Here is a 26,320-nt window from a genome sequence, read left to right as displayed (position 1 = left end):
GACACTAAACCCTGATGGCTTTTATTTAATGGGATGTGCGATTTCAGTCATTTTCTTCTAAGCATAAGCAATGAACCAATGCTACAAAGCTCATGGCGAGATTGCTGAGTGTTAGAGGACATAGTAAGTGACCATCTGGATGTCGGAAGCTTTTTTTGTTGTTGTTTTAATTTTTTTTTTTTTAACGTTTATTCCTTTTTGAGAGAGAGACAGAACACGAGCAGGGGAGGGACAGAGAGAAGAAAACTGAGAATCTGAAATAGGCTCCAGGCTCTGAGCTGTCAGCACGAGCCAACACAAGGCTAGAACCCACGAACCGTGAGATCAGTACCTGAGCCGAAGTCAGATGCTTAACTAACCGAGCCACCCAGGCGCCCCTCGGAAGCTTTGTGAAGGAACATTTTTTTCACTCGAAGTGTGTTTTTTGTTTAGCCAAGTGTGCGAGTGGAGAAACAGGCCATGGTGCTTCCAATTATGCGTACGATAGTGCTTTCTGATCATTTCCGAGCAAGACGCATTGGGGAGGAATCGGGAGACCGATTATCAACGTGCAGGCGGGTACCTTGTGAATTTCCCTTGCATTCTCCCTATTCTCCCTACACCCCCTCTATCAGTTTCATCGGTCACAGTAAGGGTGATCTGCGGTACCAGATCTTTCAGACTTTTTCCCAACTCTGACCAGGCAGATCAAGGCTTTCCTGAGTCTGCCCTCTGCTGTGTCTATCTTGACGCTGGCCGTGGAGAAAGGCTGGGTGGCTGTACTTGTGCTTTATCTTCCCCCCGTATGTGTCCTGTCCTCAAAAGCCCGGAGCGTATTCAGCTGTGCCACTGGGTTCTTGCTGTTTCTTGTTAGTTTGTGGGAGGGGGAGGGGCGGAGGAGGAGACAGGGAAAGGAGAAAACACGAAGAGGACAGTGCTACACTTCCTGTGACAGCAGCCACGTTTTCACCGCTCACTGTGGATGGCTGCTTCCTAATTGTGGCGGCGTAGAGATGACAGATGGGGACACGTTTTCGGGAACTGGTCACTGAAAAAACCGTTCTCTCCACGCTGAAAGTTACACCGCATCTGTGCACAAACAGGAGCTCCAACCACACAAGATCACAGCAGGTATTAGAAAAGCACTCTTGAAACTACAAACTCAAAGTACAAAAACCCCCTTTACACGGTTTTGATGAAGGGCGCCCAGGGGGCTCAGTCAGCTGAGCGTCCGACCTCGGCTCAGGTCATGATCTGAGGCTTCACGCCCTGCACTGGGCTGGGTGCTGACGGTGAGGAGCCTGCTTGGGATTCTCTCTCTCCCTCTCTCTGCCCCTCCCCTGCTCACACTCTGTTTCTCTCTCAAAAATAATTAAAACGTTAAAAAAAAAAGTGAACAGTTTTGTTGAGCTAGGAATCACACACCATACAATTCACTCACTGGCGGTATATGATTCAACTGCTCTTAGTATATTCCCAGAGCCGTGCAACCACCATCAGCAAATAACCTTAGAACACGTTCACTGTCCCGAGAAGAAGCCCTCCGCTCCCACCTTAGCAGACGCTAACCCAGGCCCCGTCCCCAAGCCCCCTGTGCTAGGTAAGCGCTAACCTCCTTTCTGTTTCAATAGATACGAGACCATTGCGCCTTTTTTTAGTCCGTCCCGAGCCTCTACAGATGCTTCACAGGCGCCTTGGCATGGACCCCATTCACAACGACCATCCCTGTCTGATCGTACCCGACGGGTGTGAGCCCGTAAATGAGCCTGGCTCCGGTTTCCACGAGTCACAGAAGCTTGTGCAACCTCGCTCCACGCCTCACTCACAAGAGCTTCTCAATGCTCACACAGGAATCTACTGCACTCCATTCTTGACCAGCTTGTGTCCAAACCCCAGCGTGGGGTACACACCATTATGTGGCTCTTGGAGGTACAGTGCACCTCGTCCCCCACGTGCAGAGTTACTCAAGAGCACTTCGCTGCTCTCAGTGACCATTACCAATCCTGTTACCCTCACAGCAAGAGAGGCAGGAAAGAAAAACCATCCATCCCGCCACATTCCGTGTGATGGGAGACTGGGGTCCGTGTCAACTATCACTTTACATTTCCACTCTCCCAGCAGGACAAGTGGCAAACCGCCCAAGCAGAGGAAAAGAAAGGCCCCCCAGGGGCGCCTGGGTGTCCCAATCAGTTAAGCGTCCAACTCTTGATTTCAGCTCAGGTCATGATCTCACGGTTTGGGAGTTCGAGCCCCACGTCGGGCTCTGTGCGGACAGTGGGGAATCTGCTTGGGACTCTTCTCTCCCCCCCACCCCCGTCCTTCCCCCACTCTCAAAAGAAACAAATTAACGCTAAAAAAAAGAGGAAGGGAATTCTGAAGTGAGATCCTAATGGATAGGTAACACCCAACACAAGACTACGTCCACTGAAGTGGGGGTGGGGGGGAATGGGGACTGTTTCATCCATTACAAAATAAAGAACATGTGAATAAGTGAATCCAGGGCCAAGGATTTCAGGTTGTGTAACACTGGGTTTCTGCCTTCCCCATTATAATCACTTCCTGTAACTAGCAAGAGAAAGGTCTTCTGTCCCAAAATTTAATGTTCTACATGAGTCTGCCTGGAGGTTAAGAGAAAATGGTCTGTCTTACTACAGCAGTGAAAACAAAACACAGTGTGCATGGGCAGCACAGATATCTGGTTTTTAACCACCAAAAGCATCTCCCGTCTTCCTGGCCTGCTGTCACCTGTCCCGTGCACACCGGCTGCCAAAAAAGTCAAGGCGACCGCGACCGCGTGCTTCTTTCTAACCCCAACTCCTTCCATCCCCTTCTGCTATTGCTTATGCCTATCCTTCAAATGTAACTCCCAAATGAATCCGTGCAGAAACCAGTGAACTCCCAGTGAGGGCTCAGGGCTGGTGAACTGTACCGTGCCATGTGGATTTCCCGGTTTTGATATTACACCAAGGTTATGTAAGATGCCACCATTGGAGGAAGCTGGGGGACGGCACACAGAACGCTATTTCTGCAACTTCTTGTGGGTCTATAATTAACCAAAATAAATCACTTAAAATAAAAAAATTAAATAAATTTCTGAAAACCTGACACAGTCTCTGTTACTGAGGCACCCTCCTGGTACTTTGGAGAACTAAAAATAACAAATCCAAGGGACGTAAACGAACCCTATAAAGGTCTTCCTACTCAATAAAAACTAATTGCAATAAACACAGGCAGTGAACCAGAAAAACTCTTCCTGTAACTAGCAAGAAAAAAGGGTCCTCTATTGCATTAAAATGTAATATTCTGCAAGTATTAGAAACGAACAACCTAAAAATGAAATTGAGAAAACAGCACTCGCGAGAGCACCAAAAGGAATGCATCTGATGCTCTAAAATATGAACCATAAAGTGCCATCACTGGGGCCCCTCCCTGGATGGCCCAATCGGAGGAGTACCCGACTCTTGATTTCGGCTCAGGTCGTGATCCCAGGGTTGTGGGATCCGGTCCCACGGGAGCCCGCTTGGGACCCTCTCTTGCTTGCACATGCGTGCAACTCTCTCTCAAAATAAATAAATAGGCTTTACTGAAAAGAAAAAAAAAACGAAACTTGAAGATGACAGCAGGGCCAAACCCAGTAGCTACGACGCAGGATTTTAGCGACGAGTGATCATTAAGAAGTCTTTTTAAGACAATTCTTTTATTTGGATGTTTCTGATGGTTAAGCACACGCACCCATCAGACACCCATTCAATCAATCACCCATCCGTGTACCAATCAAGTATGTATTAACTGAAAGAGGAGAAGCAGCTAGGCTGTGGCAGTCTCCAGACACAACACAAACAATTTCCGAGACAACCAACAGCGGACAAGGTTCCGATTCCTTAAACCCTGCCCCAAATCACTGAACGCAAGGCCCAATCTTTTAAGCGCTTCCTAGCACCCTCTTTCGGAGATGCCCACGGTCCCCTCAAGGCAGTAAGTCAACAAGCTCAACTTTGTCCAACCACAGATGTGCACGATCTGGTGGTTACTGCCTCAAGGACACAGACTATACCTGTAAGCCCAGGTAAGGCCAAACGTCTAAGAATGAGCCTCAGAATTTATGCCACCTGAAACTGAAACGATCCGAGAGCTTACAGAACTTATCTGTACGAACTGCAGATAAGAAAAAAGCACTTTCGATTTTTTAAAACGGACTTTATCACCATCAGAAACCAACCCATCCTTTATCAGTTGGGTATTTTCCATGAAATGAACATTTACTTGGTTTTAAGTCCAACGTGAGCGTTTTACTTTATACGCTGGCAGTTACATGTTCAACCAAATTATATTTAATATCGCCATCATTTCAGAACGGGTAATCATAACTGTGTTGTTTGTCCTTATAACATTTGCTCGATAACGGTATTTTTTTATTTTCTTTATTTTATATATAAAGAGAGAGCGTGAGTGGGGGATAGAGGCAGGGGGAAAGAGAGAGAATCTGAAGCAGGCCCCAGGCTCCACGCAGAGCCCGACGAGGGCTCGATCCCACAACCCCGGATCAGGACCTGACACGAAATCAAGACTCAGAGATGCTCAACCGAATGAGTCACCCAGGCTCCCCAGTAACAGTTTTAATACAGGACTTCAGTGTTCAGTACCCACAAAACCTGAGGAAAAGGAAGGAGCTGTCCAGAAAAAGCTCCTTTTCCCAGACTAAGGCCACCTTAAATATATACACACCAACACCTACTCATAAACTCCATTCTTTTTTTAATACCTTGGCTCCCTTTCAATCATAATCTGGGGGAAGGAACCATCCCGATAAAACCAACCAACCAAGAATCATCAGGAGGCCCTGATGCCACTGACTGGCTTCCAGTGTGGATCAAATCACGTTTCAACTGAGGTCCAGTCGACTTCCCCAACAAGCCAGTAAGACATCAGGGTGACCCTTGTTTCAAACAATATCATTACACCTTAGAAAGATTCTACTGGGGGGGGGGGGGGGGTGCCTGGGTGGCTCAGTCGGTTGAGCATCCGACTCTTGATTTCAGTTCAGATCATCATCTTACGGTTTCATGAGTTAGAGCCCCGTGTCGGGCTCTGTGCTGGCCACACGGAGACTGCGTGGGATTCTCTCTGCCCCTCCCCCTCCTCACTCTGTCTCTCTCAAAATAAATAAACGTTAAAAAAAAAAAAAAAAGATTCTGTTGGGTTAACCCATCAGACACTTCCAGTACCGGACAACTTCTGATCAAAAACAACCACTTAATATGGGTGCAAAATGCTTTATATACAAACTTGTAACCGAAGGTTCGGTTTACCACTGTGGGAGTAACTGTGCAAATGCAACTCTTAAACTACGGAAACGCAAAGCTCCTTATCTCCTTTCGAGAAAGGATTTCCCAATCCACCCTGGCTTTCCTCTTCCCGGCAGCCTCGTGACTGAGCAAGGCCATCTCTCTCTTGCTCCGGGGCTATCTGGCTGGCCCACACTTCAGGAGGCGGGCTTTGAGGTCGCTAGGCTTTCTACCCGACCCTGCCTCCCACGTACCCTCTGCGTGCCTCCCGAGACGCTCCTGCAACACCTGCAGCTCCAACCCATCTCCGTGGGGCCCTGCGGACACAACTGTCGGAACGCCGATTGCTTTCAGGCTGGTAAGGTCGCTCTCAAATTAGACATAGGTTTCTGTGTCTCTGACGCACAGGGATAAACACCGTGTGTATCTGTGAATCGGCCTATCTGCTACAATTTATCTGTCACCCTGCGAGCGATACCCACGTGCTCCATGGTCACGCCAGGACACTGGAGCGGGGAAGTTGAGTCACCAGGGGCACGTGTTTCCAGCTGAGGCTGAACAAGGCTGAACTCCACCTTCTCGTTTCAGCTCCCAGACTGGAAACGAGTGTCCTGCACGGGGTCTCTGCCATGCCAAAGTCTTTCCCGTTTGCCTGCTCTCTGTTGGTGAGGACCGCTGAGAACGGCCCCGAGCCCGGGGCTTTAGTGCTGGCCGGTGTTGCCAAGGGCAAGAAGGCAGGACGTGCCTGACGGAGAAAACCCACGTGTTAGACGAGCTTTCCTAGGGCAGGAGTTACACTGCTGTTGGCTGGGAGTTTCAGTGTAAAGGAATCAACGATATATATTCAATAAGGGGTCTTTATACAGAAAAATAAGCTCACGTACGGACGTTAAGCAGAGGCTCACGGGAAGCTACCCCTGTGTTTCCCCTAGGAGCAAAGCTTCTATGAAGTTTCAGTGACTTTACAGGACATTAACTACTGTGACTACCGAGAATCCCCCAGACACACTAACCACATAAACATGTACCCATCAGAGTCCTTTCCACTCAACCTAAAAAAGACCGCAAACCATCCTACAATATCTTCACATTCCACAGACAGCCATCTGTGACACACTGGTGTCACCTCTCCCTTGCTCCCGTCCCCATTCCTTCCTCATTCTTTTTTTTTTTTTTTAATTTTTTTTAATGTTGACTTATTTTTGAGACACAGAGACACAGACGAAGTGTGAGCAGGGGAGGGCAGAGAGAGAGGGAGACAGAGAATCCGAAGCAGGCTCTAGGCTCCGAGCTGTCAGCACAGAGCCTGACACGGGGCTCGAACCCACAAACTGTGGGATCACGACTTGAGCCGAAGTCAGATGCTCAACCGACTGAGCCACCCAGGCGTCCCAATTCTTGCCTCTTCACACCTAGAGCTAGCTAAGCGAGCTCGGCCATGGCCCTCCTGCACAGGTGAAGTGCAGTTCAAATGAACCGGAAGGGCAGCTATGAAAGGAAAAAGCCAGAACGAGAGAGAATGAAATGACAGAGGATGGGGCTGGGAGATGAATCCTGTCCCTCTGCTGGCTGATGTCTCTGGAGCCCATCTGTCACAGCAGGTGCCCCGGCAGGCGGTCTCCTTCAATTTCCATGACTCAGCAGCCCTCGGGAGCAGCTCTGGAATGTGCCTCCATGTATAAAGTGGGAAATGGATGGCAAAAATGCAGTATTCAGGGCAAGAAGCAAATGTCGGTTACGAAACACAGCCTGTTGTTAACGCTTTCTTCCTGTTTTACGACTCCCCCAAGGCCAGATGCGGAAATGTTTCCAAGACAGCAAGTGAGCAAAAGGAAGAGGTGAAGGTGGAAATTTCTTTTGTGATCGGAGCAATGCTAACAGTAAAACCACAGCTCAACCCCTCTCCTTTCCTGGAAAACCGTCCTAACCTAAGTTGTAAAAGGACCAAGCATATCAAGCAGGAAAGAATCTTTCTAAAAAGTACCAAAGCCTACTTAAATTTGCAAAAGATTACCAATTTTCAATAAAGACTCTCAAGCAAAATATTTTAATACAAAAAAGCTAACTATTTTTTTGTTTTGTTTTGCTGTTTTTTCTTTTAAGGTTGAATGGTCTCAGGGTGCCTGGGTGGCTCAGTCAGTTAAGCGTCTGACCCTCGATTTCAGCTCAGGTCACGATCTCAAGGATCGTGAGTTCAAGCCCCACATCAGGCTCCAAGCTAGCAGTGCGTAGCCTGCTTGGGATGCTCTCTCCTCTCTCTCTCTCTCTCTCTCTCTCTCTCTCTCTGCCCCTCCCCCACTCGCACTCGCACGCGCGCGCACACACACACACACACACACACACACACACACACACACCAGGGCTCTCTCTCTCAAAATAAACATTCAAAAAAATAATAATAAAGCTGACCCCCCTCAAGGACTTTTCAGGGAAAAAAGTCCCTCCATATGTGATGCCTGACACCATGGGACAAGCTTCTATGTCCTCCAAAGAAAACTAAAATAATGTGATAAAGGTAACCATATTCCTTAGTTCTGCTTAGACTACGTGTCGGAATTTGATTTTCTCAGATAGAGTCCCAATTAGCCTTTAATTCTGTCACATCCACTTAGCTAGATAATCCAGAAGTTCTCTCAGACAGTTCTACCAAAATGGAATTTGTTGAAGGGCGCCTGGGTGGCTCAGTCGGTTAAGCGTCTGACTTCGGCTCAGGTCATGATCTCACGGGTTGTGGGTTTGAGCCCTGCATCGGGCTCTGTGCTGACGGCTGGGAGCCTGGAGCCTGCTTCAGATTCTGTGTCTCCCTTTCTCTCTGCTCCTCCCCTCCTTGCGCTCTGTCTCTGTTTCTCAAAAATAAACATTACAAAAATGGAATTTGTTGGAAGGGAGGCCTTTCCTGACTCCTGTTCAAGGCAGTTCAGTCCCTAGAAGTTCCAAGGAACACAATTATTATGGAGCACTCCTTTTCAGGTGACAAGAAGATCCTGAAGACTGCTTTCCAGTCACTGGGTTCCACCATATACAATTTTTACCACCATGAGTGGCAGCATAACTGCCCATAATTCCACGAATTCAAACAAGGGGCTGCGAAAGGTCTTGAAATCAATCATGTTGTGTCCCAGAGTGATATCAGGGAGCACGTGGCCTGAGCCCTCAGCTGGCAGGAGAAATGCGACACTACCTTTACTCTCTTGAGGACAGTATCACATGGGTGCTTAATGACCAGGTTAGGACTAAAATTCAATCATTCTGTTCCCATTTGAGGGCTCTTTCCAGGAAAACATCACTCTGTAGACTTGATGAAAAAACTGACCACCTACACGGGTCTTCTTGGATTTAATGTGGTAAAATCACAGATGAAGGCAGGATCTGATTTACATTGGTTCCCATAACCCCAACCTCCAAACAGGAGAATCAATCTATGTCCAGGAGTCTCCATTTCCCGTTGTCTGCGACACGCGGGTTTGCCACGAGGACAAGTGCGCTGCGAGAAGTCACAGCACAAAAATCATGGGCATCTCACGGCTGGTAAAGGACAGAATCATCAAAAGGACCTGGAGACGGTTCAGCCGATAATATCACTTCCTGGTTCCTTAAAACACAGTGAAGCAAGTGGAAAAGTATCACCTCTGTGGAGCACGAAGAGTTCCTCCAGAGCGCTGTGGGAAGGCAGACCTGAGACAGTGCCCTGTGGCCCTGGTAAGAAGCAGGATGCAGCTACGGGACCACTGGAGCCTCTCCGGCAATCACAGGGTCTGGGTCACAGGTCAGGAACCCAGACCACTGCCAAAATTTTATCGTCGGTCCTCGAGTGCGTATCTTCGAATACATTCCCTGCACTCCAAATGGCTTTGTCACTGTTCCTTTCTCCCCTTCATACACACATACACACACACACACACACACACACACACACAACCCCCCCCCCATCTCAGCCACACTCAATTCTCCACGCCTGATGAGAATGTGAAGCCTCTTCTGCTGTGCGACAGGAATTAATACTCAAAACGTCTTGATACAGGCATGCAGAACGGAAAGTGGTGTTTCCTCCTGCACTGCTTTCCAGCTAAACTCTTCCAGCACGAGCGACATTCCCAGTGCCTCTAAAAGGGTCTGATCTGCCGCGTGGGGGTTCCTTTCCCAAATACAAGCAGCACTACTTTTTTTTTTTTTAAACGTTTGTTTTTTGTTTTTTTACGTTTTTATTTATTTTTGAGACAGAGAGAGACAGAGCATGAATGGGGGAGGGGCAGAGAGAGTGGGAGACACAGAATCGGAAGCAGGTTCCAGGCTCTGAGCTGTCAGCCCAGAGCCCGACGCGGTGCTCGAACTCACGGATGGCGAGATCGTGACCTGAGCCGAAGTCGGACACTTAACTGACTGAGCCACCCAGGTACCCCTTAAACGTTTGTTTTAAACACGAGCCTGGGAGAGGCTGAGACAGACTGACACAGAATCCGAAGTGGGCTCTGTGCTGACACCAGAGAGCCCAACACGGGGCTCAAACTCAGGAACCATGAGATCATGACCTCAGTGAAAATCAAGAGTCTGATGCTCAACCGATTGAGTCATGCAGGTACCCCATGCATCTGTCTCTTGATCTCAGCTCAGGTCTTGATCTCAGGGTCGTGAGTTCAAGCCCTGTACTGGGCATAAAGCCTACAATCAATCAATCAATCAATCAGGGAAAGGGAAAGGGAAGAAAAGGAAAAAAGAGAACTGAAGGGTGGAACAGCCTTAACGAGCCCTGACCTCTCTGCATCCCATGAAGTCAACAAATGTCTTTTCAAAACCACTGCACCATAGATACACACAAGGAGAACCATTTCAATTATTCCCGTAACTTGCTGGTAGCCCCAACGGACGATACTTGGTTCATCTGATCATAGCAAATTCTAGGAGATACAGCATCCCCACAGCAAATGCTTCCCCAACTGGCTTTTTAAAAGAAAATACAGATTTGCTTGCTGCCCACAACAGAGGGGAGGGCCGGAGAAGCTTTAACTCGCTGTATCGTACGTTGGTACCTGCCTGCAAGCAATTCCCGACTTTTTTTCATACTTCAAACATTTCAACCACCAAAATAAAAGAACACGAGTGTGGGAGGAAGAATGAGGCGGCCTGCCTCTCAATAACACGGCTACCTTCCTTTAATGAGGTCAAAGCTTTCTTTTTGCCACACGGCAACCAAGCATCAGCCTGCTAAGCATCGGCCCCTGAAGACTGAAGACAGGATTTATAGCAAGGTATAAAAGGCTGGTCTGTGCAAACTGGATAGATGGCCCTTAACCCCACTGTGCAACTTGGATCGCAACGGATACCGATGGCAACTGACCAATAATTACCAGACATGCTCATTACTACATAGAAAAAAAACGAAATTTAAGGCACAGATCTTTGCTATCAAGAACTTGGCAGTCTTGCTGGTGAGGAAAGAAAATACGTAACAGAAATAGTTGACAAAGGGCCACCTGGAGAAAGAAAACACTAAGCTCACAATGAAAATCTAATAAAAACCAGATTTTTCAACACCAAATAAATAGTCCGTTTATTAGCTTGAGGAACGGTAAAGAAATTAATACAACTTAAAAGACTGATACAGTACAAAATAAATGATAGAAAGTCACAGATATCAGGGGTACCTGGGTGACTCAGCAGGTTGAGCATCCGACTTTGGCTCAAGTGGTAATCTCACAATTCATGGGTTCAAGACCCACATCAGGCTCTGTGCTGACAGCAGGGAGCCTGGAGCCTGCTTCAGATTAGGTGTCTCCTTCTCTCTCTCTGCCCCTCCCCCACTCACTCTCTGTCTCTCTCTCTCTCAAAAATAAACATTAAAAAAATTTTAATAAAAAAACAATAAAAAAAAAAGTCACAGATTGCAGAGAGTCCCCGCCAAGACCCAGAAGTTTTAACCTGCTTCTACACAGCCCATCTGTGACATTTTCAACAACTCACTTCCCCTCCTCAGCAGGCCTCTGTATAGAAAGGATCGCCAATTCTCCCTCACAGTTGGGGCAGTCCTGCAAGAGGAGGTTCTCCAACTTGAAGGTGCACGAGAATCAGCTGGGAAGTACCTGTTTTATGCAGGGCTCGTCGGCCACTGAACACCCAGGCCCAGGCCACACCGTTCCTCGCGGAGGGCTGTCTCGTGCGTTACCAGCCCGTCAGCATCCTTGGCATCCACCTACTAGATGCCAGGAGCACCCTCTCCGCCAGTCGGTTCTGACAGCCAAGGATGTCTCCAGGCACTGCCACGTGTTCCCTGGGGACACGAGTGGACCCCCCCCCCCCCACCCACATCCAGGGGACTCCAAGATGCAGCCAAAGAAGCTGCACGTCGAGCGAGCACCCCTGCCTCCAACACCCACGGAGCACATTTTCCTGGACACAACCGGCTGCACCCAGCATCATCCGCTGGAGTCACCCACCCCTCCCACACACAAACCCCGCTTCTGCCCTCCCTCCCCTCCTCCCCGGAATACAAATATACATTCGCTCCCTCTGCCCTGTGACTCTGCAGGACCTCCCCCTCCCCAGATGCTGGATCGGGCCTGGTCCCCTGGTTCAGTGGGGTATCAGTGGGTGTGACAGGCAGCGGTTTGGCACCGCAGAATTCCACCTCACAGCTTCTCCAATCAGGTGGAAGCGCAACCACGTGCCCCAGGGGTCCACTGGCCTCAGAATGAGATGCTTAGTTCAGTCCCAAACCCAGTCCAAAGCCTGACCTGGCCTTCCTGGTTCCACCCGGTTGAGCCCAGGAGAGCCACGGGTGACCCACAGACTGCTACGCAAGAAATAAATGCTCGTTTCTGTAAGCCTCTGATTTTGGGGGTGGCTTGTTATGCAGTATGAGCACAGCAGAAAGCTGACTGATACAAATACCTCCCAAACTATTTCCGAGCAAAAACCTTCCAGTGACTCTCTTCTATCCCTACCCTCCATCTTCCTCCACCATTTTTGTGGAGACAGAAGCCCAGAGAACACGGATTCAGAAGATCCTATAAAGGCACACATAGTATCTTAGAAATCCTGGGGGCTGGGCCTCGCCTACTGGCTCTGCTCATGTCACGGTGGTCCTGTTGGGTTCCGACAGCTGACTCAGACTCTGACACCCTAAGTCCAGGAACTGGTCCTGCCGAGACCCCCCATGTGACCCCCAAATGGAGTGCGGAAGGGCCACCCAGCAAGTGTGGGGTTCTTGGGAAGAAGAGAGGACAACAGTGTGTCCCCAAGCTGCACCAGCAATCCTGGTTCTGTCCAAGATGGAAAACAGCTCCTGGTTGTGCTTAGATGTAAATCAAGACTCAGTGAGTGGGCTATGATCATCAGCAAAAGGTGGGCATACAAGCCAGGTTCCAGGACTCCCTCATTTCCTTTTTTTTTCCCCCCATGACCCTGATATCTACTTTATTCAACAAACAGCAAACATTAAATAAAAGTATGAACCTTGCAGGCTTCAAAGGAAAAACTTAAGAGACAGAAACAAAGGATGTCAATGTGGTGGGGAGAATAATGGCCCCCGGGACTCCCATGCCCTAACCCTGGGGCCCGGGAAACATTTTTCATGGAAGAGACTTGCAGGTGTGGCAAAGTGAAGGATCTTGAGACAGGGACATGACCCCGGATTATCCAGGTGGGCCCAATGTCATCACATATGGAGAATCTTTCCACGCTGTGGTCACAGGGGATGGAATCGCAGAAGAACGGTCCGACAGCCGCTACACTGCTCGGTGGCTTTGAAGATGGAGGGAGGGAACCACAAGCCAGGGAATGCAGCAGGGCCTCCAGAAGCGGGAAAGGCAGGAAAACAGATTCCCCTAAGGACCTCTGGAAAAGAATGCAGTCCTGGTGACATCTTGATTTTAGCACAGGGAGAGCCACCTCTAGACTTCTCACCTCTACGTGGCATGATAAATTTGTGTCGTTCAAGCCAATATGCCGGGGCTATCTGTCACCGCAGCGATAACAAACCAACACGGTGCGTTAAAAGGAGATAAACCAGCAGAACACGCATGACCTTAGCAAGAAGCAATCTGCTGTAGGCGTGGACAAGCCAGAGAGCTGCGGCCCGTGGACGGGCTGAGAAAAATCAGCCTCTGTATGCTTCCACTCAACCCCAGAATGGTAACTGCAGTCCGACACCGACAAAGGGTTTGTAAATTCAGGAAAGTACACAATTCTATGACTCTGCTATGGCGTAAGTCGGGGCTGTGGCTTCGGGGAGGCCCTAGAAAGCAGCCCAAGTCTAGCTGGATGGAATGCCATGACCTCAGAGCTGGAAGGAACTTCACACCACACCCTTGGAAAACTCAAGCTTCCTATGCCTCAACCCAAGAAAGGACTTGCTAAAACCCCACCCCAAAACCTCGGCGGAAGAGAGGGGTCAGCAGGTGCAGCTCTCCTTGACCGAAACTGTTGTCTATGCTGATCTTCCAGGGAAAAGATGGAAGAAGGGCAGAGAAAGGGAAGGAAGAAGGTTACAGTTTATGCCAGGCTGGAAGCCAAAACGAAACAAACAACGTTCCCTTTGTGAGCCATTTTCCACTTTAAACGCAATCAAAGAGAGGGGGAGCCTCTCTGGTTCTCTCATCCCCTAACACTCTTCCAGCTGGATTCTCACCCCTCACTCCCAGGCTTCCTGGACTACCCAGAGTTTCCACGAAACGGGTACCAAGAAACTGCCACAACACAAGCCCTAGCATGGAGGCACCCTGAAAATACTAAGTGAAAGAAGCCAGACACAAAAGACCACATGTGGCACGACTCCATTTGTAGGAAAGGTCCAGGACACGTAAATCCAGAGACAGAGACAGTGAGTGAGTGGTTGCCAGGGGCTGGGGTGGGGAGACATGGGGTGTGATGGCTTACCCGGTACGGAGTTGCTTTCTGGGGTGATGAAAATGTTACAGAATTAGACAACAGTGGTGGCTGTACAGCTCTGCATATCCCAGGAAAGCCCTGAATTACACGCTTTAAACGGGAGAGTTGCATGGAATGAGAATTTCATCTCAGTAAAGCTGTCACGTTAAAAAAAAGAAGAAGAAGAAACTAAGACATTAGCTCGTGATTACGAGTCACTGCAAATTTTTAAAACTGTAACCATCCCAATGAGATGAGCCTACTTAACCAGTCTGGAATCCTGCACAACAATCCACTCCACGGCATCTCTTGAGTCAAGATTCTCAGACAATGAGCTGAGGTCAGCAGCCCGAAGAAGGGAAGGTGTGACTGGAGGCAATACGGAACGGACCACAGATTCAGGGGCAAAAAGACAGAAGACATGAGGTTCGCGTCCAAGTGCACAAAGACACTTTTACAAAAAAAAGAATAGTTTGCGATAATTTAAAAACTGCTCTCTAAAATAAAAGAAGTTATCTTCCTCCCACGCCAAAAAAAAATTTTTTTTTTTTTAAATAGAACACAAGCACTGGCTATGAGAGTAAACACCTACTGATAACATCTAGGGGCTCCGAATTAGTGAATTCAGATTAGACTCTCGAAAAGGAAATTAAAAATAAAATACAGAGTGAAAATAAGATAGGGGTATTGGCTTGGGGCTGGTTGTGTTAAGTGAGAGGGCGCAGGATGCAAAACGGATAGACTGTGTTTCCCTGTGAGAGAAAAGACAGGTGAGTGGCTACACGTCACCCTGAGGCTGCAGGGGGTACGCAGCAGCACCAGGGGCCTCCGGGCACAAGGCCTGGGTCCAAGCCACCCCATGTGGCTGGGTGCTGACCACAGTGCTGGGCCAGCTGCTCAGAAGGTAAGAAGGCATCGCTCAGGTCCCCAAAGGGTCCAGTTGGGCCAGCCCCCTGTGGACGGGGGTATCGTGGCTGGCTTCTGGGGAACATCAGCAGCCCAACCCAGCAACCCGGAGTTTTTCTTCCTTTTAGTCCTTTGGACATAAGGAAGTAAAACCCAAAAGCCCAAAGGAAAACAGTGATACCAACAACCACACAAAAATGGGAAGCCTGATGATTAAAACCACAACACTGCAAGACAAGGAACCGTGGAGAGAGAAATATCTGGAACAAGAAATAAAGCAGTAACAGCCATGGGTTATGAAGACCCACCTGTAAGGCCGTGGCTCTCGGAGTGTGTGCGGTCTAAGACGGGTGGCTGGGAACTTGTTAGAAATGCCCAGTCGCGGGCCCCAGCCCAGATTGACCAAATCAGAATTCTGGGGATCGGGCCCGGCAGTCTGTGTTTCAACAAGCTCTCCGGGGGGGGTTCTGGCAAAGGGTGAAGCTGAAGAACCCCTAGTATGACCACAAAAGTATTTATAGAAGCATTATTCTTCACAGCCAAAAAAAAATGGAACCAACCCCAATGTCCAACAACTGGTGAATGGATAAACCAACTGGTGTATCCATATCCCAAACAAGCCTACCCGGCTATAAAAAGGAATGAATTCACCGGGCGCCTGGGTGGCTCAGCTGGTTAAGTGTCCAACTCGATTTCAGCTCAAGTCATGATCTCACGGTTGGGATTCACTCTCTCTCCCTCTCTCTCTGCCCCTCCCCTGGGGCATGTTCGCATGTTCTCTCTCTCTCTCTCTCAAAATAAGTAAAAAAAAAAAAAAAAAAAAAAGGAATGAATTCATGACACAAGCCACGATATGGATGAATCCCCAAATCATTACACTGAGTGAAAAAGGCCAAGCAAAACAATGAGTGCATATGGTCTAATTTCATGGATATAAAATTCTAGAAAATGCAAACTAACCAATCCAGTAATAGAAAGCCAATCAATGTTCATCCTGAAGGCAGGAGTGGAGGGAGGAGGAGATCACAGAAAGGCACAAGGAAATTTGAAAGCAATGGAAATATTATATTGATACATATAAACAGGCAGATGGATAACGTAGCTACATTACACGTAGATGTTTGTGAAACCACCACAATCAAGATAATGAGAAAACTGATTAAAGACATAATTTATATATGCCTAGTTTCCTCTACTTCAATTATACTTTAATACAGTTGTAAAAACAAAGAAAACAGATGGGAACCAAGTATAATATGATTCCACTTAGATAAAAGCACAAGACTACATATTTGCACGTGGACAGCTGAACACACTAGAGGCAGATCTATTCTGTCGCACTCGATAGACTGTTAATATTGATTATTCTGGAAGAAGAGGAGGAGGACGATAGAACTCCACACTGCTTGCATTCATGGAAATTAGCACATCATGTATTACCTTGGGAAAAAGCCTGAGCTTAGAACGGGCAAACGAAACAAACAAAAGAATCAGAAAAGGGATGTTGGGAGGAGATCTTGCACTTTGGAAGGGCTAAGGAAGGCAGGTTGGGGGCAGGTGGGAGGAAGAGCACTGCCCCCCCCCCCCAGGGGTAGAAACCAGAGCTGCAGGAAAGGGGAAGGTCTGGCAGCAAAGTACAACACAGGGAACAGGAGGCAGGTGCACAGGGTGGGTCCTGGGCAGGGGACTCCAAGGCAGATGAGCCCAAGGAAACTAAACACAGACAGTAAAGTGGAGAATGCTGGTGGAGGGCCGGTGGTCATCACGGTGGACATTTCAGGGGAACCACGGAAAATCCTAGAGAAACCAGCAGAAAGCACGCGGCCCACAGCAGAGGCCCCAAAGTGTTAGGGGTTCGGAAGTCACCCCCCTAGCCAGTCCAGAAACACGTCCCATGACAAGGTGCCTGCTGAGAGCAGCCCTTTTCCAGGTACAGACAGAATTCTCAGAGTCGTTATGCAGGATCAGGATCAGGCTCTTTCTCCCGCTCTTCTCAGCTCTTAGGGAAACAGATAAAGAAGAAATGTGATTCCCAGATCAAAGTCAAGGGGTGGCCCCAGCTGTCTGTCAATGTTGCAATTTCATTATTTGTAAATGAATACTTCTAAAGGGATTGAAATTTTTCCCCTGTAAAGTTAACTCCAAAAATCTTGTTTGTTCTTTGCTTTTAAAAAATCTCCATTTCCAGGACGCCTGGGTGGATCAGTCGGTTGAGCGTAAAACTCTCGACTTTGGCTCAGGTCATGGTCCTGAAGTTCGTGGGTTCGAGCCCCGCGTCAGGCTCTCCGTCTGCCCCTCCCCCACTTGCACTGTCTCTCTCTCTCTCTCTCTCTCTCTCACTCAAAATAATTAAAATTTTTTTTAAAACTTACAAAAAAATCCCTACTTCCCTGGAATGTCCAAAGAATGAAAGATGCCTGTACCTCTTTCATAAACTCGATGGTATTTTCACTCCTTCATTGTCACAGTCTTTTCAATTTTTTTTAACGTTTATTTATTTTTGAGAGAGAGGGGGACAGACAGACAGAGCGCATGAGTGGAGCATGGGCAGAGAGAGAGAGGGAGGCACAGAATCCGAAGGAGGCCCCAGGCTGTCAGCACGGAGACCGACGCGGGGCTTGAACTCACGAGCAGTGAGATTATGACCTGAGCCGAAGTCGGACGCTTAACCGAGTGAGCCACCCAAGAGCCCCACAAAGTCTTTAGTGAAGATCTAAGTACCTCGTTTAAAACTACCCCCGGATTCAGGGGCTCCTGGGTGGCTCAGTCAGTTGAGCGTCCGACTCCTGGTTTCGGCTCAGGTCATGATCTCAGTTTGCAGGATGGAGTCCCACGTTGGGCTCCGCACAGGCGGCACAGAGCTTCCTTGGGATTCGCTCTCTCACTCTCGGTCACAGCCCTTCTCTCACTCTCTCAAAAATAAGTAAGTCATGGGGCGCCTGGTTGGCTCAGTCGGTTGAGTGTCCGACTTCGGCTCAGGTCATGATCTCGCGGTCTGTGGGTTCAAGCCCAGCGTCAGGCTCTGTGTTGACAGCTCAGGACCTGGAGCCTGTTTCAGATTCTGTGTCTCCCTCTTTCTCTGACTCTCCCCTGTTCATGTGCGCTCTCTATCTCAAAAATAAATAAATGTTAAAAAAAAAAAAAAAAATTAAAATTAAATAAATAAATAAATAAGTCAGTAAACATTAAAACATTAAAAAAAAAAACTACCCCCCAATTCAAAGCTGCCACGGCAGAGGTCTTGGCCTCCACACTCCTGACCTCTCAGGCTGGGGAAGTGTTTGCTGGCACAGGGGGCCCGCCCTCTGGCATTGGAGGGTGTTTGAGAGCATCTCTGGTCTCAGCCCACGAGATGCCTGGGGACCTCGTCCCCATTTGTAACAACCAGAAATGTCTCCAGACATCGTCCGGAGTTCCCTGGAAGGAAAACTGCCCCGGCGGAGGGACAGTGAGCTGAGGTCCATCCCAGGCCCTGCTCAAACTTCCCTCCAAGCCTAATCAACAGTCAACACCATGAAAGAATCAAGAAGCAAGATGAATGGAGGGGAAATGGGCACATGTCCTGGGTCGTGTCATGGGTTCACTCGTCGGCCGAGTCCGGGAACTGAGTCCTTCGCTGTTGAGGGAACTCCTTTCTCAGTTCCTACCTGTCCCAGGGGCCCTTTATGCAGGGTCCCCCGAGGCCAAACACGACTCTATGCGATGAGCTCCTCCAGATCCTGAGCTAATTACTTCCCACATGTTCTACACTGAGAGCCTGCCAAAACTCCATGACTACCCTGATTTTTCAGAAGGGGGAACTGAGGCACGAAGCCTATAATCGCTGCCTTCTCCCTCTCCTGTGGAAGGGCGGGTAGGGTTCACTAAGTCCAGCCTCACCACCTACCACGTGGCAAGCTCAACCAAGCACACGAGTACTTGTTCTGAGGAAAGGGAAATCTGCAAAGACAGAAAGGAGATTAATGGCTGCCCGCGGCTGGGAGGTAGGAGCTGCGATTGATGGCAAATGGACACGAATGACCGTATTGAGGAATGAAAATCGATTATGACGATGGCTACACAACTCCATAAATTTACTAAAAATCATTGAGTCGTACGCTTAAAATGGGTGATTTTTATGGTATGTAATTTATACCTCAATATCGTGGTTTCAGAAAATCAACTAGATGTAAGTCACATTTAAAGTTCTACATTAAACACCACCGCAAGCGGGTGTCCACAGTAAGCAATCCAAAGGCACAGCAAACATCTACGGCAAACCCAAACAGAACACCGTAACTTCCGCGCAGATTGCGGGGAGGGAAGGACAGCCCAACCTGAATCTACAATGCGTCCGAATCAATTCTCAGGACTAAACATGGCCCAACACTACCAGCTGCCCAACCCAGTGCTGTGGACAGAGAAATTCCACTCGGCCAAACATCTGGGCCATCAGAAACGCACACCAAAAAATGTTCTTGTCCGTGGGGCACCTGGGTGGCTCAGTCAGTTAAACATCCGACTTGAGCTCAGGTCGTGATCTCATGGTCCATGGGTTCGAGCCCTGTGTCAGGCTCTGTGCTGACAGCTCAGAGCCTGGAGCCTGCCTCGGATTCTATGTCTCCGTCTCTCTCTGCCCCTCCCCTGCTCGTGCTCTCTCAAAAAATAAACATCAAAAAAAAAATTTTTTTAATAATTTCTTGTTGTCCAAACAGAGAACATCCAACGGAAAAGCAAACACAAGGGGAAATAGAGGAGGTTGAATGTTTAGTGTTAGATACTCAGTGGCACCCAAACTTCCCTTAGGACAAATGTCCTGCAAAATAATGAGGCCGCTAGCTTATCCCTTGCAGCCACAGAACACAGAAGCCACTAAGAAAATCAAAATTCACAAAGGAAACCTCATTCTGTGTGCCATTTTATATTTAAACGTGACTGGAAAATAAAAACATACAGTCTCATTTCAAGTTCACTTTGAAAATACGTCCGGGATAATAAAAGAACAAAAATACAAAATGAAACAAGCAACTACTGAATACATGTGTACTGTACTGACAGAGATAAAAATGAAGTATTTCCATGAGCTAATCTTACTCTATATTTAGTTTTAGTATACGAATGTAATTAACCAAGGTTATATAATTTTGCTAACATCAAACTTCCAATTATAAAGCTTCACACACAATTATTTGAACGACAATTGTTGTTCTTTTTTTTTTATTTCGGTGGAAAAATGAAGACAGCTAATCTTAATAACCCAATCTTCCCAAGGAAAAGTAACTGCCTTCCCTGATATAAATTATGTAAACGGTACTCCGACCAAACTATAAACTAATTTGTTTTTCTATTCTCTTCCAAAGGTTGGTGTGCTCATACATTTAATGTTCTGGTGGCTTTTATCATTTGCCCCTACTATCCGTCTCCCTGCACCCCTGCTTCACACACCTAGGCCTCACGTTCTCAAAAACTATACGCAGATTTCCGCACCTCACTGCTGTCTGAGCTACACGTTTAGGGAACAGAAGCAACTTGTGTGCGTGCCTCTAAAAACAGTCTCCCTTTACAGCCATCTTCTGAGACACAGCTCGGAAATATTCTTCAGGGCAATTTGGCAGGCAAATCATCAAATGAATAATTACTAGTGTGTCACCCAAAAACAAAGAAGAGGACTTGGGATCAGAGCTGAAGTGATTCACTGGTGTCTGGTTGACCTACTTACAACACAAAGTCAAGACGTGGAAAGACGTGGACACAGCTCAAGGAGTCTGGCTGAGAGCAAAATACTTCAACTTCTCTTTCCTCTCCAAAGAGCAAGGTGCAGGGGCAGATAAAAGATAAAGCACATTCCCAGAGACACTAATTGTAACTAATCTACTATTGGCATTTGCACGTATCGATCTCCGGAGAAGAGAGACAAAGGTTTATAACATGGGAGAGACAAAGGTTTAGAAGAACACGACAGGAAAAAAAATTCTACTTCCTGTTTCTCCTCTTTACAGTAGGTGCCTTCTATTGCCATAAAGAGAAGCAATTTTTTTTTAAGGAGATAAGTATTTCAGTTTACCAAACGACAAATGAATGTCTATGCAGATCCGTTAATGACACGTGGCATATGTGTCACGTGGCACGTAGAAATGAACAAGAAGCGTTCACCTGTAGGCTTTTGAATTCACTCGCAAGTCTCCCAGTTTCGTTTTACGTACAGACTTATACTGCAAATTCAGTATTCACAAAGGGAAAAATTGATGCGAACACCAAAAATTACACAGAAAAACCAAGGATAACCTATCAACCATTTCAAGTTAAACAAACAAAAAGGCTGATGTGGAAACCCTGCAATGACTTGCGGGTTGACATTTAGTCTCATGAAAACCAAACCTTCAGCCTCCACAGCAAATGAGCTCAGACAAAAGACTTCAAGGGTGAGAAGGCGAGTCTCGGTTCTCACCTCCAGAGCTCACAGTGTAGTCTGAATCGTGAACTTAATTTTTTAAATGTTTATTTATTTATTTTGAGAGAGTGTGCATGTGCTCAAGTGGAGGAGGGGCACAGAGCGGGAGAGGGAGGGAGAGAGAATCTCAAGCAGACTCTGCACTGTCAGCACAGAGCCAGACATGGAGCTTTATGCCACAAACATGACATCGTGACCTGATCGGAAATCAAGAGCTGGACGCTCAACCGACTGAGCCATCCAAGGGCCCCGTGAATTTTTACCTTTACTCTCTGTAACACCAGCAGTACAGCATCAACTAAAGGGAGTTTTGTCTTTAAAAAACAAACAAACAAAAAAAAACAACCTCTGTCATGAAATATTTCTGAAAATGTGTTAAATAACAACCGTGATCAATGAAACTTGTCTCTGGAAAAAGACCCAACAAGGAAACAGGCAGACTGAAGGTACCTAAGGACTTTCATCACAATCCTGTTCCTGCACCATCTCACCTTGGTTGTCTTCTAAGGTCTGAATCTCTTCAACAAGCCTGTTTCTCAGGAGCCCTGAGGGCAACCATCAATGAGTGCAGCTGATTTATAAACAGAATTAAGTGATTATGAAAACACTGCGGAGTCATGAAATGCGTAAAAAGCACAGCACGCACCTGCAGCGGAGATTCTGTCATCTGGTTCTAAAGCATGAATATTTTTTCAGCTTTTAAAACACACAAAATCCGATAGATCCAAGCATGCACATATACACACACACTCTGGCAGCTAAAGCCAGAGGGGGGAATACATCTGTGTCCGGGGACCCATTCAGCAATGTCTAAATGTTCTTTCATTGCACATCCTAATCAGCGAGAAAGTTTCTAACGTGTGCCCCCAACTCACGAAATTTATTTATTAACTATACACAGCACTCAACCAATTATTACATGCATTTTTCACAGACCACAAAAAGAGACATCTTCTAAGTATCAAGACACAGAGAACGTGGACATTTTCAGTTTCTTCCTACGCCCTAATAAATCTCGCTGTGCACCTGCCCAGAGAACATGAAGTCGACTTGGGGAGGGCACTTTGGGAATTAAAACCTAACACTGCCCCCAACAAAATGTGGAGATTACTGGTTTCAAGGAAATGTACTCAGAAGCCCATGAAATTTATCAGAGACTCCCATGAAATTTATAAGGCAACTCTAATCTCCAAAGGCCTCTCACCTTGTTCTCATCTGGTCTACAATCATTTCTGTCATGCACTAGACACGTAAGATCATTAATTCTTATTTTCATCAACTTCAGAGCTGGGTGTACCTCCAATGTTGTTTCTCTTGGCGAGGGCTTTTCGAAAGCATTTTGCTACAAATCCCTGGAAATGGTTGAAATTGGCACAGAATCACCCCTGCGTCTTAGAAACAAACCGAATGGGTATTTTCTCATAACCAAGTTAAAAGTTAAAGCAAATCATGTCTCCCAGACTGATCCGTGACTGTCAGGAGCTGGCCATCACTGTTGTCAAGTCGGTAACTGAATGCTTGAGTCTTGACCAACACGAGTTGGCATTAAAGCTGTGTGGGTCTCAAGTGCCTGATAAGATTCTGTTGGAAAAAGAACCTAAGGCAGGGACCCAAGTTTAATCCGTTCCCCACACGAACCAAATGGTAGAGACATCAATTCTCAACTCAACTGCTTTTATCAAATACAACGTACCACTCTGCAACCACCTGGAACCCTACTTTTTTACAACCGCCTGGAACTTTATCAGTGCTGGGAATTAGGTTTGCATACTGATGCAACAGCCTTCTGCACGGCATGACTTCGGTGACAGACTTCCTGTCCACGGTCTCGTTTCTCCTCTTCAAATGGATGTCAAGATTACAAGACAACTGGAGGAACAGCGCTGACCCGGTTAAGACTAAGTACTCCCTGCAACGCACCAGAACAGAGATCACTGCTCAGGGGTGCTGAATTTTTCTCCACTTCTTATGACCATTGATACGGTCTTACAGTATTAAAGTTTTTGTTATTTGTGATTTAATAAAATAGCATCGCATATAGTAAGCTTCTTTTTGTCCACGTTTCCACCTACTGGGATATTCAAACAAGCGGAAACGTTTGCAGAACAGAACAATACCAGAACTGAACCATACCAGATGTTTGCACAGACTCTTGATCATAGGAAGAAATGTAGCGCTGTGAGAAATGAAGTGTCCCCTTAAACTCACTCCAACTTGGGTGATGCTGGTTACCTAGTTCTCAGTAGACTTTAGGAAAGTTTTCAATTTCTTAGAAAGTGGGAAGGTAATCAGGCTTGGGGGGGGTGGGGAGCCCTCAACACCTCCCTCTGCATCTGCACTCCTGTGGGGGTTGATGGGAAAGTGCTCCACGATGGCTATCTAGGGTCATATTCTGGGTTCCAGGTTCCAGGGAAGCAACGAAGAAAACACACTTTCTTCAAAGCCTTCTGGCTGCATCCACCAGAGGGGGGAAGGGGGAATCACAAGAATTCAAAGCAGACAAAGTTTTCAAGGAATAAACACTGTGAATTTTACCATAAGCATTGTTTGTGCTTTACAATGTCTCTTGAGATTGGGAAACCACAAAACGCATACAAATTATTCAGAGTCACCCAACAGCCCAAAGTATTTTCTGATTCGATGTGTACTGTGTTAAGCAAAATATATAACTAAGTTATCAACATTAAGTCAAAATCACCTATTTCGCTAGTGGATAGAGTGACAGTCAAAGCAGGGGACATAAATAAACACCAGTTTACTTATACTTTTTAATATAATCCTTAACCATTCTTTTAAAAAAAAATGGGGTAGGGGCGCCTGGGTGGCTCAGTCGGTTGGGCGTCTGCCTTCGGCTCAGGTCATGATCTCATGGTTTGTGAGTTTGAGCCCGAGTCAGGCTCCGTGCTGTCAGGCTCCATGGAGCCTACTTGGGATTCTCTCTCTCCCTCTCTCTCTACCCCTCCCCCGCTCACGTGTGCACGTGCTCTCGCTCTCTCTCAAAATAAACACTTTTTTTAAGTTTTAAAAAGATAGCTGCCCCAACACACGAGTAATATCCGTTTTCCAAATTAAAATCTCCCCACAAGATAGAAGTCTCCAGATCAGCTCACCTGCGCCGACTCCACCTCTAGAGGTGAGGACGCGCACAGGTTTTAAACGATGTCACGCAAGCAGGCGGACCACCCAGGGCAGGATCTGGCCAAAGCCAAACACCAAGCCCATTCCTCTAGAAAACATGCCGTCTCCTATGAGACCACAAAAACTGAAATTACAGCCTAAAGCACAGGTCAACAACTACAGAGACGCACAGACATAGGAATTCATTTTATTTCTACAACAAAGTGATGCAAATACAACTATATTTTTAGCTTGTTTTCTTTTCCAATTACTACCCCCATTGGCAAAAAACGCAACAACTCCACGCGTGGGTCTTGTTTTTTGAAACCGAAGACAGGACTTTATAACTCACTGACACAGTTCACATACTAAGCATGTTTGGGGGGGTGAGGCAGAAATATTCAGGAAACGTTTTTCTGAAAGTGCATCAGAAAACATCCCATTTCAACTCATCTGGCGGCGAGGACTAACCAGTACAGGAAAAGAGCAGAAGATCTTTGGCTGCCCCAACAAGACACCTGGTATCCTGACTCCATGGCTTCCTACAAATATTAAAAAGCAGTAAGGGTTTCTTCTCCATGCTTTTGATAATACCCACAGTGCAAACCCTGCTGTTCTGAGGCAAACACACAGGGCCATGTGTGCGAAAGTGTGAAGTTCATGTGCCATCAGAGAGAAACACAAAGGAAGGTGCTGGGAGAGTGGAAGGGTTTTCCATAAGGCATCTGATCCAGAGTTGAAACGCAATTACCAAGACCCAGTGGGCAGAGCTGTTGGGTGAGCACTTCAGTTAGTGGTGGGGGCCGGGTGACTATGGAGGGAAGCACCACAGGTGCCTCTGGGGTGATAGACTTGTACCGTATCCATCTTTTGGTGTTGGTTACACAAAGCTACGCGTGTAGTGAAATTCACAAAACTGTACACAGGAAGAGAGAATAACCAATCTTATAGAACGATATGAAAAATTATATATAAAGACGTATATATAAGCAGCAGGGAAATTCAACTTAAGGTGGGGAGGGGGTGGGGAGGAAGAGATAAGGAAAAGGAAGCAAGCGCTGGAGACCATCCTAACTAATAACGATGCATTTGCACACCCAATTCCCAACCTCGGAGTGGAGGAAGGTATCGGCAGGCGGGGCTCCAGGCAGGATAATAATCCTATCTCCTTTAATGCCACAAGCCTGAGAAATAGATTCTATTTTCTCTCTCTCTAAATGAGAAAACTAATGCTAGAGAAAGAAACTGATCTGCCCAAAGAGGCGGGCAGCGCAAGGCAAGCTGTCTACAGACGAAGTTCCCCCCACAGCTGCGTCACCTGCCCCACGGCCACCAAGGGCCCAGAAGACACCCGTGCAGGCCAGGCCTGGTGCTCCTCTGGGCTCACTGGCGGGCTCAGGATGACCAGACACACAGCAGGACCGGACTCTAGACACTAACAGGGCACCTCTTCCAGGGGATCCTTGGAAAATGGAGATCCACGTCTGGCTGCCCCAGTTTGTGAAGTTCGAGAGTCAGAGAACGGATGGACACAGAGGCAGCACCGAGTCCCGAGAGCGGCCGAAACTTCACTCACTCGCCCCCACGCTCACGAGCTCCTGCACAGCCTGTAGTACTGGGGTAACTTCAACTCCAGGGTGACCCCCATGTCACTGCATAAACACGAGACAGGTGCCATGTTTTCCAGAATAAGTAGCGTCAGTACACAGAAGCTGACCCAAAGTGAGACCTAGCAAATGCA

The 26,320-nt window shown here is 47.3% G+C and overlaps 1 protein-coding gene and 1 long non-coding RNA gene across 5 annotated transcripts in view; one reads left to right on the top strand and one right to left on the bottom strand.

Moving 5' to 3' along the window:
* TBL1X (transducin beta like 1 X-linked) overlaps nucleotides 1-26,320 on the bottom strand; it is a 231,243-nt gene that overhangs the window by 196,418 nt on the left and 8,505 nt on the right. The window lies entirely within an intron of this gene.
* Nucleotides 5,131-7,361, top strand: LOC122212690. The gene is made up of 3 exons (XR_006199258.1): nucleotides 5,131-5,622; nucleotides 5,853-5,929; nucleotides 7,055-7,361. It is a non-coding gene; the product is annotated as an uncharacterized LOC122212690 (long non-coding RNA).

Source organism: Panthera leo, chromosome Y (genome assembly GCF_018350215.1).
Source record: "Panthera leo isolate Ple1 chromosome Y, P.leo_Ple1_pat1.1, whole genome shotgun sequence".
NCBI classification, from domain to species: Eukaryota; Metazoa; Chordata; class Mammalia; order Carnivora; family Felidae; genus Panthera; species Panthera leo.
Note: the sequence above shows the minus strand (reverse complement) of the source record. Positions and strands in the feature narration are given on the sequence as shown.